The 19,690-nt window shown below is 39.3% G+C and overlaps 1 long non-coding RNA gene across 1 annotated transcript in view; it reads left to right on the forward strand.

Annotated features, from left to right (window-relative positions):
* Window positions 1-1,947: 1,947 nt before the first annotated feature.
* The window catches only part of LOC123984979, a 39,708-nt gene continuing 21,965 nt past the window's right edge, over window positions 1,948-19,690 (forward strand). Inside the window, exons 1-2 of the long non-coding RNA XR_006828568.1 lie at window positions 1,948-2,219; window positions 13,658-13,765. This is a non-coding gene — a long non-coding RNA (uncharacterized LOC123984979). The remainder of the gene's footprint in view (window positions 2,220-13,657; window positions 13,766-19,690) is intronic.

Consider the following 19,690-nt stretch of genomic DNA (forward strand, 5'->3'; position numbering starts at 1 on the left):
CAGAAGGTCTCTCAATGACAGAGAGCTTCTGTTTGTGGCTCATTGTACAGTATGCTGTTTACCGCTTAAATTCAAGGTTCTTTACTATACCGTCACTAAATTTCTAGGTTAGGTTATGCCTTTGTACTGTAATTATGAACAACATCTTTTGCTTTCATGGAGTAGTTCTGCGGCAGATCCTCCTTGTATGAAGCAGCATTGACCTATTTAGTGTCTGCGGTGCGTGGTCAGGCCCGCAGGGTCCTCTTCTCTCCTTTACTCTGGCTGGTCGATGGAACTTTGAAACAACCAGGGAGCAGGACAGTGAGAGGAGAGGGTGGTTGATAATGAAAAGACCTTCACCACACTTTCTTGCTGTTCTTTTGTGGGTCCCCAGTTTGCTGGTCACAAACATGTGAGACAACATTTATCTATATAATGTCACATATAACACCTATTCACTTAAAGCAATGTCCTCAATAGGTTTTACATTTTGAGGAACTAGACATGTTTTTATCCTTCCAAAAAAAGGATTTTCCTCTGAATATAAAAATTCTTATCTATGTTAAATTATAATTTTTTTCCTGTTTCATGTCAAGCTGTGTAAGTGATTACCATTTCAGAATTACCCAGAATCACATTCCTTTGATTCAGCGCTGAAACCTTCCAACCTCCTGAGTTGTTCTGCATACTTAGCACAGCTGGAATCATAAAAAATGCATTCAGTTTATGGTGATCCCAAGTGGCTGCTACCACGGCTGAATGGTGCAGGCAATGCAGGAGTGCCTCAAGATGCAGTTCATCTGATGACTACGAAATGATGTGTGACAACTTTAGGTGTCTGTGACATCACCCATTTCTGAAGAGCCGTTGTGAATGTAAAGGGTTAAAGAATGTGTTCACAGTTAGGCATAAGAGATAAAAAGTAATTTAATTAGTTCAGTTCATTATACTACCATTTATTGCTAAAATAAACAATGTGTTAAAAAAAAAAGACACCCATATAATTTTTTTCATGATATTGTGTAATAAATAGTTACTAAAAGGCCAATTTCATTGTATTGTACTTTGGTGGGGCAATACTTAAAGAGGTCACTAGGTGGCGCATAGCGCGTGGGAGGAACTTTAAACCCGTAAGAGGCAAGCGCTGCAGAATAAGTACTGCAGTCGAGCTGAACGCAAGCTAAAGTTTCTGCCTCATTGTTTCTGCATACAGGTGGGTTAATGTTCCTCAAATTTGCATGCATGTACCCCAGTATAAGGGATAAGTGTGTTTTGAATCCTTAGTGAGAACGTGCAATGATTAGAGTTGAATAGTTTTGCCGTAATGTGTGAAATAGTGATGTTTAGCTATACACTGCCATGCTAGGCTAGCGGACCTTTTGCTAATGAGTAACCCACAATACAATGGAAACGCTAATGGTCTAGTTTTGTGTTGTTAACTGATCTGAAAATACATTCAGTGCTAATGTGTGTGTATAACACATTATGTTAAACGGTTTCCCTGTGTATGTAAGCATTGTACTCAACTTGAAAAGTGATGGAAATACAGTAATTTCTGAATGTGTGACAGAAGAGTAGTACTGCAATGAGTGGGAAATGTATTAGTTACTCACTGTAAGCTTGTACATTAGTGTTTGAGGTGCAACGTGATAAAGTGTGAACTTAGGAAAATGTTAGTTAAAAGATCCAAATGAGTACAAGTTCGTTTTTTGTTGTTCTACTGGTTAATATGTAATTCACGTCAACTGAAGCACAATGAAAAGTACAGACATTTATATTGTTTAGTTAGCTGTGCTATATGTTATCATTACTTTAGTATTTTCTGAAGATATGGTGATGTCTTACATATTTGAAAGTACTGTGAAATACCTGATGCTACAACAAGCATTTTGTTTTCTTACTACAGCGAGTCGAACGTTAATTCCTTTTTTGTTGAAGCAGAATAAATACTGCAGTCGAGCTGAACGCAAACTAAAGTTTCTGCCTCATTGTTTCTGCATACAGAATTTAAGGACACACACACTCCCTGACACCAACCAGGCCAGGGGGGCAACATGAAGCTCAATGTCTATGAAGATTCTCAGTCATCCAGGTCATAGTTATCCAACGAAGGTTAAAATCAAGGGCAACTGGACTTGGTTGAAGATACTGGAAGACGTTTCGTCCCTCATCCAAAGGACTTCTTCAGTAGCTCAATGTGGGCGCCATCTTGGCTAATCCAAAAAGGTGGAGCTGAGGTGAGCTGAAGGAAACCTGGTTGCAGAATCACCTAATGGCTAGCCACTTGAGAGGACACCCACCTGTCACTCAAAGTGAACGCACTCTTAATTATGCATAACGTATGCATAACTTTAAGCCTTAAAATAATTCAAATGGGTTAGTTAAATATAAATTCACCCCATGCACAGTTGTCATGAAGGGGAAAGTTAGCTCCAAACTATTTTTGTACCAAGTTGTAAACATGTTTATTTTTGCTGTAAATGTATTTTTAATTACAACTCATGTGTATCCTCCCCTCCTTTGTCCAACCTTGAGCCAGGTTGCGACAGATGAAGTTGGTTCAAAAGAATCAATTAGTCTCGACATCTTTCCTAAAATTTTTGTTCTACAGGAAGTTATGGTGTTAGTTCAATTCAGTTGTGTTCTAATATGTGTCTTGCAGGTTGCCTTATTTGAAAATCACTGTCATACTGGGTAACATCACTATTTTTAGTCTTAGCTTGATCCCAATGATGATGACTTTACATCTCTTCTATCCCCTTCTCACTCAACCATTCACCCAACCAGGGGGTAGTGTAAAAGCGCTTTGAGTGGTCGAAAAGACTAGAAAGGCGCTATACAAATACGGAGCATTTACATTTACAACCAGCTGACGCAAACTGGCTTGATAAGTGTCTCAGCACATGACCATTCAGAGCTTTGCAGGATCAATAATGATCCAGTGATATCCAGTGGGTTGAAATGCGGAGGCAAGGGCTGAGAACCAAATCGATTCACCCCCTTATGGTATGGCAAAGGGGAGCGTTGAAGATGAAACAGACCTAAAAGCAGAGGTGCATGCAGATTGAGAGTAGTTAAGAGATAGTGAGTGAGGATAGTGAAGAGGAGTGGTGTTTGAATCTGATGAAAGAAATGAAACATCTGGGAATGTGGTTTTTAATGTTGTTGTAATATGTCACCTTACTATCTGCTGTGGAAGTACAACACAAATTCCAACATTGACATTAATATACTTTTACTGCCACTCGCAGTATGTAAACTCACTTTGATGACCCACATTAATATATGCACCCTATCCTCTTCAGCACAGACACTGTTCTGCAGTCTTCTCACACACATAAGGTATAAGCACACACACACTTTATTAATATGAGAGACATTAACTGCAGATTAGAGAAAGCACAAGCACAGACAGAGAGTTGCTTCATTACTGGTGGCATTTAGCAGGAAGACCCGTGCACCTTATCCAAGACAAATGTCAGTGTGCTGCACACACTACCTATTATATACTGACTATGTGTGGAAAGGTTAACACAGTCCTTAAGAGGAGGAGATGCCCGGCTGCTCTGGATCGCTTTGGTTTTCTCCACTTTCATTGGTCCATGTGGCGCAAAGGGTGGGAAGAGGGGCATGTGCCGGTGGGAGCTTTTCTTTTCCACATGTAGAACGGATAACGCAGGAAAATACAAGTACTTATAGTGCAGGTGAGATTGAAGAAAAGAAACACACCTCAAAGAAAGACAAATAGATGACAAGAAATGCTTAATTGGATAACAGCTCCTCAAAAGGAAAGAATAGGGTGTCAACGAGTGGGAAGTTAGGGGGGGGAAAAGTGCGAAAGAGATGGATGCACACAAAAGGGAGAATTTGTGTGTGTGATGAGAGAAAGGAAGAAGGTATGAAGAAAAATGCTCTTATTGGGCAATCACTTAATCAGATATTCAGACCTGGGAGTATGTAATTAAAGTTCCCTTTATCAATGCACTTTAATCACATATTGACATATGCCACATCCCTGCCCATTTCTCCAAGTCAGTCCAATTCAGCCCTGCGTAAAAAAAGAAAGAAAAAGAAACCTTTTATTGTTTAATTTCTAGTATTTCCACTTATTTAGGCGCTGCTTGCAGACACATCAACGTGGAGAACAGTTATCAATGATGATGAAAGTTCCACCTGTGCTTTTACTGCTGTGAAAAGTCCAACTGTCCACTGTGAGGAAGGTCTATGCACATACATTTTTTTTCTTTTGTTTTTTTATATCCAGTTGGTTCCATGCTATTACGCTGATCTAAAAGTGGCTGTAGAAGTGTTTATCAACATTTAACCGTAAACATGATCTTTCTCTCACCTTATCCATAGGTGGTTTTGTTGCTTAAACCTAAAATTAGCTCCACCGTGACCAGCTAAAACAATAAAATGCTGCTCAGATGGTAATACATTTAATAATGGTAATAATAATAATCCAATAATGTAATATAACACTGTGACAGGAGCCGTTCCACTGTATAGCACTCTAACACTGGATATTTATGCTGCTAATGTGTTTGTAATACATAAGTAATATTATGAATGTAGGACTTGAAATGTAGTAGTTTAACATTGTAGTATTGCTGCTTTTACTTACTTTAGTAAAGGATCTTACTACTTCTTCCACCACTATACAGTATGTGGCCTGATGTCACTTCCAAGTTGTAAGATCATCAACACGTGAGTTATTCCCTGTAGTTTTATCACAGCCAGTTCCCCAAGCTAATGAAGTTATCAGGGACCAGTTTTTTCACTGCATTAAATGCCATATGCTAATTTTTCAAACCAACTTGTGCAGTGTAATAAGTCAGACTACTGCACCCTGGGTATGGAACAGTTGGAGTATGCTGCACAAGCTGTTTGGAGAAATCTGACATGCATTTTGATATAATTTTTGGCAGTCTATTAAAATGTGTGGGCTTAGCTAGATGTTTGTAAAAAGACAATTTCAATACTGTTGGAGGAGGCGGATGTGGGACTACAAGGGTGAAGTGGCTGTGCTTGAAGATGGTCTCATAAATTGTCTGGGAAATTCCACTGATCTGGGTCTAGATCTACTGTATGCATGAATTTGGAGTGAACTATTCCTTATGAAAAATGGTATCACGCTCCTCTTCAGCCACCCTCCTGGCTTCTTTTGTTCCTGTGGCTCGGTGTCACTAGGAATCAACTGTAACAGTGCAACACGACATCCCCAGGGATATAAAAAAAAAGAGAGAGAGAAACCCGTAGAAACAAGGCAATGCCTGTTGTTCCCTTTTTTCTTTTCAAACAAAAAAAGTGTCTTTTGGTGTGCAGGGAGGCCTGGGAATCAAAGAAAACATGTCTGTAGGTAGAAGATTAAATTAGGGATTTTCAGTTTACTGCCTGCAGGTAAGGTAGCCTCTGGAGATGGTTTTAAAAAGTGTCACGACTTTTGTTTTTGAAATTTCATCCATGGCCTCAGTTAACACAGCTTTAAAGGGCTGTGTGCTGAAAGAGAGTAGTTAATATGTATGGAATTAGAGTTGTTAATGAAAGAGGAAAGGAGAATTCTTAAGAGAGTGGAATATGATCACTTAATGATCTTAGCATATTTGCTCACAAACGTAGCTTGTAAATATAAAATGATGTGTCTGGATGATGGCTCCAGTGTCTGGAGCAAGAGGCAATGTGCTACAGGTGCAGCTAATCAGATTAATGAGCCGTTACTAACTAGTGATTGGCTACTATGTGTGCAGAGAAAGGCGTTCTTGGCTGAGTTGAAAGGATAGACACACTGTATTAGACTTCAAACTGAGAGTGCGAAAAGAAGCAAAAACATATGAAAGCAATGAATGAATGATGTGAGGAAATGACGTCGCGTTCTGATTGAACCTTCGTTCATCTCCATTCAGTCACCAAGGTAGGTTGAAAACCTTATATGCTTAGTTTTTTTCAACATGAATTTATATCAGTCTTTCCATCAGATAATATACTTGCTTGTCAGTAGATGGTGCTATGGTGCTGCTGTGGATCCAGTTGGGCGACTGAAGCTACAAGCTCAGCTCATGCAGCAGCTCAGAAATAGTGATGGCAAGTTCGAGTCTTTTGACAGACTCGTTCATTCAAATCTCGTTTATTAAAATGAACTAATCTTTTTTTGAGTCATTTCGTTCATTTCAAACTAGGCTGGTTATTGCGGCGCTGCAGTCCTCTAGTGGGCGATTAAAAAAACAGTGCCATTCTCAAACACAGAAGGCTGCCTGGCTTGCTTTATTTGACAAAGTATAATGCACAAATTTACCTCTTGATTACTCTATATCATCATTATATAAACCCCCCTGGGCCCACAACCAAATTCAAAACCATGTAAAAACCACAGAAATATGCTGTCAATATGTAATAACCACTACTCTGGCTAAATCCTTCCATTTTCACAATCTTTCCCGAGTATACAACCAGACCAGCCATATAAAGGCTTATGTATATAATTACTATCATTATCTCTAAAGTGCTCATTCATACAGTAGCCTAACGTCCCTATCCATGAGTAAAATATTAATTAATTAATAATTAATCAGATTTGCAGTAAATATACTGAAGTAATAAGCTTGATACACTATATGAATAAACACACTCTTATTAAAATTCAACCAATTTAATAATAATCTGGATCAAGCCACCAAGTTCTTAAAGAACTCCAGCACAGACAGAGGAACAGAGAAATAAACACATATAAAGCAGCAGTTTGGCAGTTCTGGACGCAGAATGGGCCACATCAGGTCTGGATTCTGAGAAACACACATGAGCACATCGCTCAAACACTGCCAGGTTGTTCACCAGTCACGAGATGTGAAACAACAGCACAGCTCTGTTAGTAAATAAAAAGTAAAAGTTACGTTGCGTTCTCTGGCGGACCTGGATCAGCTGTTAGCAGTTTACAGGGCTAATGCTAAAGTTGCTACGTGGCTGTGTTTTAATGTTTTAATGACCGGGTCTGTTTGATTTGGAGAGGAACCAGAACAACTCTCATGAGTTGTTAGCTGTAATGTGAAACACTAGCAGGACTAAAGTTACGGTGCGGCTGTGTTAAAACTGTAACTTAGCACAACATCACTGCGCTGTAATAACGTTATGCTTTATAAAATGTCACATAATTAACAAAATAGCTATATAATATCAGTCCAGTGACTGTTACCTGACAGCCGACCTGCCTCTCATTCTCCGGCGCTGGCAGTCACTCACCCTGCCGAGTGAACGAAAGACTGAGGAGGACCCATGTGAGCGGTGAACGAGTAGTTCATTCCTGCTCCACAGTAGCTGTCACGTGACAAATGAACGACTCAGACCTAGAGACCCACAGTTGAGAGTCGTGAACTAATCAATTCTGTTTCCTGTGCAGCCTGCTTACCACAGCCCTGTAGCTGAGCTGTCATGTGACAAATGAACGACTCAAACAGACCCACAGTTGAGAGTCGTGAACTAATCAATTCTGTTTCCTGTGCTGACGGAGCCCATGCAGCTGACGTGTGACGAATGAACGTAAGAGTCACGCATGTGTGAAAATGAACGAATCGCTCACTGAGACAACCCGTTCCTCCCGAGTCATACACACGATTAGGTCTTATGAACGAAACGTTCTTTGAATGACACAACACTACTCAGAAACAAACAAGCTCTAGCTTGAATGAAGCACTAATTTTGGTTCTCTCTATCAATCCACTTTTACTGCAAAACTCGATGTTCTATCTTTAGCTTGAAACTGGATGAAATGTGAATGTAGTATTAATCGTGCTTTAACATGATTTTGAGATGTGTAGCAAGCAATTTCGAGTAAAGTTGTGCTCATTTTCAGGTTCATAATTTTATTTAGGACTTGTACCAGAATAGGTTTACAAGATTTAATTTTCAAAAAACACCGCTCAGCTTCAGCGGAGTGAGGCATCTCACTTCTATTTGATCTTTGTTTGGAGTTGCACATGCCAGTACCTAGTTAAGGACTACTAGCCAATCAGAAGCAGAGTAGGGCAGGTCCTGATAAGCAGGTAATCAAGGCTTCAGTTCAGCTGTGTATGTTCCTGAACCAGCCTGGCAACCTAGTCTGGAGCAAGAGTTTCAGAGTGGTAAGTTATTAATTTATAACAAATTGATCTTTCATACGTAAGGCTTTTAACTGTGCACTGTCTCTATATCACAGTAACAACTTTATGTCCATTGACTGCCTGAAGGGTAGCCAACGTTCGGTAAGTAGGGTGGGGGTGAAGGGAGGTAGCAGGTGGATATCTTGTCACTGTGTGTACTGTAGCTCAGTGTGTTTCTCCACCAGTGTTTTTGAGGGCATGCCACACTAGCCACTAGGTGAGCATTATGACACGTGGTCCATATTGACGCAGATGGGTTACGGAAGTAAAGGCTGGACTACAGTTGAGCTGTTTTCAGGCATTTCAGGAACAGTGTTTACTGTGGGAGATGGTAACTCCCTTTGCGGTGTTTTTTTTCCTTTGCAAAACCATTAAAAAAAGATATATATCACAATAAAGGAAAGGGGAAAAACATAAATGACCTCTTTAAGCCAATTTTTGTTTATGTGCAATATATGTTAAATTCACGTGTCCTTATTTTTCCTCTGGTAGAATGTTTTATATTAGTTATCATCATTTGAAATGTTTTGGCATTAATTTAACATGCACTTTAGAGAGATAATGTGATGGGGAATAATTGTATGCAAAAATAAATGTGCTCTGGTCTGATTGAGGCGCTAACTTTGGTTCTGTTTCTATGAATCCAAAGAAAGTGTTTATATTTTGGCTATATAGTGCTTCGTAGCCTATATAACCCTCGCTGCCGGTCCAGATTTCCACTAGGTCTGGTGCCAGTAACAAAGGCAACCCCATCTCTGGCTCAACACATTGGCCTCCACTTTAGTCTCCACTATACAAGCTAGTCCAAAACAGTCTGTATCACCTGTCCTGCACTGTTATTTTCTTTAGCAGACTAAGTATATTATGTACTACAGTAGGTTAGAGGTCTGATGTACCTGCTACAGTTTGGTCAGTTGCAGTGGTTGATATAGCTTATGAAATCAAACAAGCCTAAGAGTTTACAGCAGAGCTAGCACGGCTTTGCTTTGAGCTAAATGCTAACGCCAGCTTAGCATGACTACGAAGACGATGCAAACATAAGTCAGGGGATCACCAGAGTCAATAGGATTCATCCTCTGATGAACATGAATGTATGTATCAAATTTCATGGCAATCTTGTTGACATAATTTTTTATGCAATCCACAAAGTCAGTCAAATACTTTGATTGGTACATTGCTTTTAAGTCCTTTCACTTGGTAAAAACCCTTTGTCCTTTCCTGCTATTTCCTTCTGTGTCTTCTACTACTTTTTTGGGGATAAGTGCATTATCATACAAGAAATGTATGTAAATGCTTGAAGTATTTACCATATTTAGCACTTAAAGTGTTTACCGTATTTACAAAGTTGTAGTAAAATTACACTTGTGGTTTGGTATTACAGTTCCAGATATTGCCTAGTTGGACCCTTTGTCCTTATACCAGAGATACAACTAAGCATTAGCACCAAAGTTTAAACGATTTTGAAACTGATGATCAGTTAACATTTTGTACCTTAACTTTATTGTGCATGTGAGTATTGAGGAAGGACGTATTGCGAGAAGATGAAATTATGTAGTACGCTTTTTTTTTGATGCTTTAGCAAAAATCATGCAAAACTACAATGAAAATGACAAGGCTTCTGTTTTTGCCACCAAAGTGTGATGTTTAAGTAATGTTAAATATTGTGAAGTATATGGCTGTGATCTTCTGTCTTGTGTTGTAACTGTATTGATTTAAAAAAAACTTAACAGTCTGACTCATTCTTGCAATGACGACTTATGCTGTAAAAGATGGGCCAAAATTGCAAGTCTATCTTGCATAAACAAGTCCTCCGTTGCAGCATCCTGGAGTTTCCTGGAGGGGCTGATTAATGTTGGATGGAGTCATGTCTAACGTGTTGTGTCAACGGGTTGGAAGAAGTTAAAGTTGCATGATTCTGCTGTGATGTTTGAACACGTAGTCTGATTCAGTGTCTTAATCGTGCTTCCTCGGGCACGATTACCCCCCTCGCACCCCGTTACATCTGCGTCTTCATACCTTCTGTTGACTCTCAAGTTGACAGTCACACAAACAGACATACGCACAAACAAGGGTGCTGTTACGCACCTACAAACACGGGTGGACAGACACAAAGGCAGATATACACACAGCACTTGTAACACATTCACATGAGGGAGCTCCACACACACACACACACCCTCCATTTTCTCTAAATGATTTATCTGCTCTGATTTGGGAGAAATGATTCTCCGTAATGAAACAGACAGAGAAGATGATTTTTTTTATTTTTTTATTCATCTCGGGACAAAGCAGGCCGTGGCCCTTCTCTTCATGGTAGACAGCTCGTATAAACGCCGCCAATGAGTTTGGAGTTTTCACATTACCCCCCTCACACCCTCTCATCATCTCTACTCCGAATTCAGCACGCTCGCACAGACAGTCCATCTAATGAAGGCCTGTAAATTCATCGCGCAGCGCCTCGGTGAACCTCGGAGAATTTTTCTGTCACCATCCTCTCCTTAATCAATTTACAGGTCGTGAGCTGCGGGCTTAGCTAGATGATTATTGTTATGGCGAGGCGGGCGTGCTCGTCGCTCGCTTGTCTAACCTCGCTAACACCTCCAGAGCAGGCGGCCAGATTGAACGATAAAGTCGTCTCTGCAAACCCATCCTGATTTAGAGCCCCTCGTAAAATTGATACTTATTTTTCTCTTCTCCGGTGCTCACTGAAGTGCGACATCATAAACTGCTCCTCCTCTTTTTTTTTTTTTCTCTCTTCTGTTTCTCATTTGGAGATTTAAGGCTCTGGGTCGCAGGGGTCACTGAGCAGGGCTCTCTCAATGTCAGTGATCATCAAGCGACTGACTCTGAAGGCTGGAATTCTATTTGGCTGCGAGGCGGGCGGGATGACTGGTATTCCAAGTGTTAGTCACTGCCAGTGCTGAAAAACGGTGAGGGATGCACTGTGGTAGGTTCTTTGAGTGCTTTGAACAATTTTCATTTTCACGATACTTAAACGGATATTAAAGGCCTCATGACCCCACCTTCCAATCTCCCTCTCCTTTCTCTGTCTCTTAGTCACTAAGCAACTCACACACAAAGGTGCACTAACACAGAAGATAGGCTTTGTGCTTCGCTGTTATTATCTCCCTGTTAGTAAGCTGGTTATATGAGCTCCAACTCCAGAGCAGGTCAGAGGCTCTCCAAGGTGATTGGCAGACACACAGTGTGGAGTGTAGAATATTACAGCATTGTGACTGAACAAGAAAGCCCATCACATATGTGAAAAATGTGTATATCTTCTTGAGAAAGAGGAGGGAAGCGAAATGAATAATTTTAAACATAATATGAAACTCTCCTGCCAAACCGTGAGTGTTGTTTTACATGAATGAGCACTGTAAATAGACGATTCTACCAGATTATCCCCTGCACTAGCGTCCACACTCCCATCGGGCCGTGTGTTTCAGTGTTATATTGAGGACGTGTGCATGTGTAATGCAGTGGAAGGGACATGACCTGTGCTCGTACACTTGAGAAAAGGAGGGTTTGGAAGAGGCCAGGGATGTCTGAATACATTTTTCTCCTAATGTGAGCACTTCTAATTGCATGGGTGCGTCCTGCACAAAGTTTGTAGCTAGGTAATCGACCTATGCTTGTGTCCATAGCTGCAGTTCATATACAGTAACTGCTGAGAATCCTGATTTTTCACATCATCGACAGTACAGAAAATGTACTTGTTTCAGTTTAGTTTTTTAATGTTATATGTTTTTGGGTCTTAGTCATGGATTTGCTTGACTTATTGTAAAAGCACAACCTAATGCTACACTTCATGATGTTCAAATCCGACAAAAAAAAAGGACATTATTTGAATCCAGACAAGATGTAGAGAAAAGACCTCCAGGTCTGAGTGACCACTCACTTTACAACCTAAATCCTGCAAATTCCCACTTTAGCACGACATTTTCTTGAAATTGTGCGGTGCAGAATGACAGATGAAAGATTATAGGTGGTTTATATGATGAAATGACTTGCTGTCTCTCAAACTCCTCAACTATTTGGTTAAAGGGATCATGACATTTTTGAAAATTCTCTTATTTGCTTTGTTAACAAGAGTTAGAAAAGAGGGATCAATAGCACTTATTTGCACAGTATTTGGGAACTTGGGAAAATATTGATTACAGGACTCCAGGACATCATTACTCTTACCCCTCTTAAAACTGCAACTTGTTGTTTTTGGTTGATGTACAGATTAAATCAAATGTGTGTGAGCCAGACCTTTGCCGCTTTGAGGTTTGAAGACATGCGTCAATAGGAAAAGTAACTGTCACTGAGAGAAGTAGGTCTCTATTTGTAGAATAAAAGATGTTAACTGTAGGTTTGACAATTATCTATGCCAAAGGTCCTGTTGAGAAAGGAAAAATAAATTAGATTTGACTTGTTTGTTTGCACTTTAAATATGCATGGAAGGGATATTAGGAAAAACTGTAATTACAAACACAAACTGCTAATCATTTGCATTTCAACACATCCCTTGCTTATGTGTTCTTTTTCCATTCTCTTTTTAATTATCTTTTTCCTTTTCTTTTTGTCTTTCCTCTTCATGATTCCTCTCATCCCTGCGTATTCATTTCAATATTTATACGGTAAGCTTCTACATAATGCAGTCAGTGCGCAGGCAAGGTGTGTGTATTCTTGTGTTTACATTTCTGTCTTTTATTTTTTCTTCTGACCTCCCTCTTTACTGGCTTTGACTTTCAGTTAATTTCAGTCTTTCTTGTTAAATCTTTTGTGTTTTACTGATATATGTTGCTCTTTTGTTTCTGTTCCACTTGTGCTTTGCTTAAATTGTCATCCTTCTCTGTCTGGATCTCATCTGTTTGTTTGGGGCTGGTATTTCAAGGTACTTCTTGAAGTGAGAGGAAAGATTTTGCCCACTACAAAGAAGCGGGAGCCCTGCTCCTGTATTAAATCTTGTGGGCTTACTGAGCAGCTTTGTGTTTTGACAGGTAGGCGGAGCTTTGCTTTGCTGAGGTGCTCGGCCTGGGCAGGTTGGTAGATTGGAGAGACGGGTGGAATTTTTATTGTTTTGACAGTAGTTTCATACAGGAATCTTTTTGTTTTTCTTCATTTTTTTTTTGAAAGCTGCTATTAAACATTTAACCATTTTGTTGCAAACTTTTTGGTCATTCAGAATTTTAGGGCCCTTTAACACCTAACTAGTTTGATCTGGACTCCTGAACCAAGTTTGTATGAAACAAAATTACTGGTGTGAAACCTCCCCTTGACCACCACCCAAACAAAACAGCCAATCCTTGGTCCAGTGAAAAGAAGTATTCTCAGTCCTGATCCAACTGAACAATGGGTTGGTTCATTTCTAGCGTTTGTTTTTTTTTTTTTTGAATGGTTCAGACTTTTGTACCAATTACAGGATGTTCTGGCAGGCTACTGGTAAAAGAATATAACAGCAAAACAGAATGAGCCATGATAACAGATGAGAGAAATTATTCATTATAACTATTATTATAGTGGCAGCGAAATTAATCATTCATTTTTCCATTCATTCAAAGTGGTGGAGAAGGCTACCTGCTGGACTGACAACACACTGATGCCTGTCTACTAATCAATTAATTGCAAGCATAGGAAGACGCAGCTCATGTCGGTGATGACGACATGACGTAAGTATGTCGTGTATAGTGCTTTAGTGCGCTTGCATAATTGCAATGTGAAACCAAAACTAACTGGATGAAATGTACACAATGTAACAAACGCAAACCTTGGTTCAAACTTTTAGGTGGAAATTTTCTTTAGGCTAGTCTGAGCAGCTAGTCTGACTCTGACAAAAGAAAAACAAATCTGCCCAGATAGTCTAGAACAACTCCCCATAAAAACACAAGTCTTTTTTTTTTTTTTGTACAGATTAATCAAATTAGATTAGATTTAATGTGTGCTTGATTAAGTTGATTTAAGTATGGCACAGGTGCTTTTCCAGCTCGTCCTTACCAAGAAAACGACAACATGGGTCGATAGTTGAAGGGCTTAAAGTAACCAAATTTTACGTTATGACCTCTTACGGCCGTGTGCAAAGTAAAGGCAACATCTATATCTGTTATGTCTTTTTGTAATTAGTATAAGCAATACTTTTAGTGTTTTTTGCGTCTTGTAGTGTTTTCATGTAGCCTTAGCTATCTAGCTTTAGCTTTTTTTGCTAACGTGACCGTTAGCACTAGCTATGTTACTTTTAAAGGCATTGACAGCCCCCAAACCTCTTTACCCTAACCCTATGCAATGGGGAACAGAACGCTCTTATGTTGTTTTGGGAGTCAATCAAAACACTCATAGGTCGTTTTGAAGACATCAACGATGTACCTATTCTCTCGTTTCTTTACGAGGGCGAGTTGGCTTTTCAGTGCAACATATTGGGAGTTGGGATCTAATATGTAAACCTGGACAAATTGTCCTAATTTAAAAGAGCCACAAAATTTTGTGGTAACTATTTTTCAAGTGAAAGGGTAACTGGATCTCACAAAGACTCGCCAATATTTTCCACTTCTGCAAATTCGCAGCACAGTGTGGACCAGAATAAAAACAGGTCTCAAATTAGCTCATAAACGCATACATACAAAAACATGTGTCAATGACACTCAGAAAAGCAGCCTACAGTGATAGCACTCTGCACTCCTTTTCATGGTCGCTGCTATGCCACAGGGGGAAAAGACAATCGGTTCCCCCCCAAAAACATTCCTCCCTTTATTCATTTGTTTACAATAATGTCTCCAAGGCAAAGTAATATTGAGATAATATGGGATGACTTGTTGGCAGAGGAAGAAGTAATCGATACAGAGGCTATAAAACTGCTACACTGTCAGTCAGGAAATGCTTATAAATACTTCTAGGAGCATAAAATGTTCTTTGCATGCCTCGACTGTACATAAAGCATGACATCCAACATTGCATGACAAAAACAGACAAAATGGGTTCACAAATAAAATGATCTTTTCCTCAGAACGGAGTAATCGCTAGCTGAAATCCAACATCTCACATTAAGAGCTCCTTCAACTCAAGTGATACGAAATGCTGAATAGAAAAACCTGTTCAGAGAGCTGATTGAGATCCCAGCACGGCAAACGTAAACGAACGCTGTGAAACATGGTTTGCGCTTGACATGTTGTGAGTGCCAAGCAATTACAAACAACATTAAAAATGTAATGAACCGTATTTGCTTCTGGGCTGACAGAGAGAGAGGGAGAAAGATACAGAAGATGAGAGGATTTGATAGCATGAGCGGGTACAAATACCAGGAGAAATACTCAAAGAGGTATAGAGAGGAAAAGGAATTTGAGGGAAGGAAGAGCAGTAGGAAAGACAGAAAAATGGAGAGATGTTGAGAGCGGCCATGCTGGTCCTTGGAGGGGGATGTTTGTAGTCTACATGCAATGCAAGGTCTCCTGTAACAGAGCAATAATAAAGGGCCTGCAGACACTGTGGAAATTTGGATTTTTATGGCAGCTCATCAAATATAATTAAAAGTTTGGGATATACAGAGAGGGACCACTAAGAGTTTAGATAGGAGAGGTGGCTTTGTGATTATCATTATCTATAGTAAAAGAGAAGCATTAAACACCTTACCACACATCATGACTGTTGAAATGATTTTTGATTTGTTTGTGATAACTAATCTGACCAAACTGGATTGAGTGTGTTCCAGTCTGGGTCATTTGAAGTCGTCATTCTTAAGATTTATTTTAATCGTTAGAAGAAAATGCAGTTAGACCAAAAAAAAAGTTCAAGGGCACTTATTAGGAATGTTTTGAAAATTTCAACCACATGCAGTGGCTTTCATCAGCAAATGGAGTTTGCTTAGTATTAAACTCCCTCAATGTACGGGCCACCTGCTATCACCTGACTGAAATTCCATACTTTAAATAATAAAACCAAACATGCCTAAAATGAAGAGCAAACAACACACTGCAATGTGCACTTGTGATGCAGAGTTGGCACTCATTACTCCGTGATTTGAACCCATAGCGCTCCCTAAGCACACTTTAGTGGAAACCTGTGAGCCAGCAGTGGATTGCATCTTGCAAAGACTATTTCTCTGTGATCCCACAGGTGTCTATGTGTGCCCAGAATGATAAAATGTCTGGGTGGAAACCAACAATTAAATATAATATTTCCACAGGCTGTGACTACATTCGTTTTTTTTTTTTTTGCCAGATCGTGAATTTAAACGTTTTATAATGCCAGACAGCCAGTATAAATCTGTGGGATCACATACATTCCTTTAAAGATGCAACGTGCTGCTAGACAAATGATAAAAATGTATGCTAAGGCCAAAATGAGCTTGTGCAGTGCCATAATTCACCTGAAGTTTGACTCACTCTTTAACTCCATAGCTCTGTTGGTGATTAAACACAGTTTGTCCAGTCTTTGTAGGTTTCAGGTAATCTTCAGGTCTATTTGATCATCTGTCATTTTTGAAGGAATTGGACCGAAATTTTCATTTCACCAACAATTGAAGCAATTGATGTTAAGAAACATAATATGAATGGTAGAGTTCTTCATCAACTTAGAAAAACAACACTTTTCATTATTTAACTGCTGCATATTTAACAAGCTACAATTAGCAGATGAAAGTGAATTTACAGTTTCTGCATTTAATTATAAATCAAACAAATGTAAAGTAGATAGCAACCTTGTGAAGCTTTAAAATGGTAAAATCTCATAATAACATTCTGCTAGCTTTGGCATCAGCAGATAATGTCTTTGAGATTTTCTGCATGTTATGAATAGAATGAGGATCAGAAAAGTAAAATAACTACTACTTAAAACATAAATGTATCCAGACTGTCCGTAGCAAAGTAGGCCCAGGTAGTATCTCATCATGAGCTCAACATCACACTAAAAACAAGTCTACACTAAATTAGAACAAGAATAACCGGAGTAGCACCCACAAATAGCGAAGAAAAGTGCAATGGTCTGGTGTCATGAAATGAGGAAATGCTTGGATGAGAAATAGCAGGAGAGGGAAAGATGTAAGAAAGAAATAGACTTCACAGACAGAGAAACATCACAGGGAGAGAGAGCAACTCCGATACAACAGAGGAAGAGAGCATGTGTCAAGGATCTAGAAGGAAACAGAAAATATATTTTTCCCCCTTCGGATGACACTCAGATCTAATTCAGTCATTTGTCAGCCACACAGGCAGTATGGCTGGCTAATGGACTGGGACGGCATGAGAGACACAAGCTCAGGGAATCCCTCCGTTGTTATCTGCAGCAGACATTATCAGACCTACTTACTGAGAGCTGGCTGACAACAGACCTGACACCAGGAATGGCCAAAACTGGGGGACAATAATTTGAGGGTTAGAGGGAATAAAAGATTACTGTAATTGTGTGACTTGATAACCAAAAATTACCTTACCCTTGAACATAGCACTTAACCCAGAGACTGCTTCAGTAGAACTGCTTGGGGGTCACCAACAAGAAGTCTGTGGTTATACTGGGCAGTTTCCATGTTAGATAAGATTGTGTGAAACCTAAGAACGTAAAGAAAGAAGTATATAATCTAAAATTAAATGTAAAAATAAGTATGGGAAATCTACTGTATTTTAGTGTGCTATATGACAGGATTGTAATGATAAATAGTAGTATTAATGAGTACAGATCGTGTTGAGGTGGAATGTAATAAAAATCCTTAAACATTGCAGTCTTGTACAGAGTATTGTCAAAGCAAGGCAAGTAACACAGAAGTTAGCTGCTAATGCTAAGGATGTAATGTGTAATTCCTCCAGGTTACTGTAGCAATGTACTTTTTTATTTAAAGGAACATGCCCATTCATTGTTAATGAAAAAAACAAATTCAGAAGGATGACACAGACTAATTGAGATTCTCGGTCTCGAGGATTCCTGATTCAGTATTTAAAAATTTGAGGAAATAGCTGATTTTATTTTTTATTGAAAAATAATATCAGATACTAATTGTGGGGCTAAAGTGAAGCACATAGAGCTGGCTTTGACTTGCAGTGTACTGTATCGGATCATGGGCTGTGTAGATACCGAATTTCTTGAGAGGGAGAGATACACTCCTAGTGAAAATGCATGTATGTGAAAGATACATGCATGTGCCAGAAAAATACATTAGCTAGTGCTACTACAAAACCTTGCAGGGAGGTTACAGATACTTTAAAAATATAAATTAATCCTTGAGACACAGATGAAGTGTTTAAAATCTTAAATCCGTAATGTACGCTGCTGTTTAATTAGTAGGAAAACTGTTAGATCATAATTTGTGATATAGAAGAGAAGGTCCCCTCGTGACATTAGTGCCTTATAAGCCAATGTAACTTGGTTGCTAAGACCTCTACAACGTTCTCCTGTTGCATGACTTCCACTCTTCTACTTCCTACATATCTTTTATAATTGCTGTAATGCTCTAGTGTCTAGTGGGATATTACCAATGTCGGAAGACAGAATAATATTGTATCAAAGTTAAGAATTCAGCCTTCATACATTTTATTTTATAGATAAAGCACAGGTGTGACTGCTTGGATTTACAATCAAAAGCAGTGTCGATTTATGGCACAGAAAAGGCTGACTGATGCACTGATATTTTCAGGCATGATGTAGCTAGTTGAACTGGAATACCTCATGTCGCTTAATTCACAGCTGAATTCAATGCTGTGGGAACTGATTGTCTTTTCCCCCTGTGGCATGGCAGCGAGCATGAAAAGGAGTGCAGAGTGCTATCACTGTAGGCTGCTTTTCTGAGTGCCATTGACACAGCGAGGAGCAATGGGAACTCTGTCTTGCGCACAACCAAACCGCCAATACAGGATACTGAAGGCACTTGTGGGTTTATCATACCTTTTGACACAGCTGCTTTTCTCTCCATGGAGACGTGGAAAGCGCTGACGAACAAAAGGCTTAGTGAATCATGAACAATGCTCTCTATATAAGTTATCTTTGTATTGTCCATGTTAACTCTGTTTATCTGTGACATATTAAGTCCTTTTGGACATGAAATTTCTTCCAAGCAGCATCAGACTATTAAGCAGACAGAGTAAGCAGATGACATGACATGAAAGCAGTTGATGTGAGCCACATGAAACCACAATACAACAAATTATGATACTGCTGAATTATGTGTTTAAATCAAATGTCATCTATTATTTAGTTTGGCCAACTTTTAAGGAAGGAAGTTGTTTTTCTTTATGTATAAAAATGAAGGCAGAAAATGGCAGTGTGAAGTGGTGTTGACTGGCAAAAACTTTAAAAGAAATGCTTAGTAATTTCAACTACAAGACCAGAAAGATTTCTTTATCATGTTTCCCACCCGTTGGGCAGACAAGGTAGATCTGTTCAGTTTACTGTGTACAATTGCTCAGTTTCTCGCATTTCATGCATCTTATGTGTCCACTAATTCAGTTTTGTACCATATCTTGCCAAGTCTGTCATTGTTTAAAAAAATATTTCTACCTCAATTTAAGTTCAGCCTTGATTACTTGAGGTACCTTTTTATGGTATTGTGTACATGTGTCATCAACAATTGGGACAATTCAAGGCTCACATGTTCACAGTCTATGCTGTGCTGAAGGGAG

This window comes from Micropterus dolomieu, linkage group LG16, assembly GCF_021292245.1.
Source record: "Micropterus dolomieu isolate WLL.071019.BEF.003 ecotype Adirondacks linkage group LG16, ASM2129224v1, whole genome shotgun sequence".
Lineage (NCBI taxonomy): Eukaryota > Metazoa > Chordata > Actinopteri > Centrarchiformes > Centrarchidae > Micropterus > Micropterus dolomieu.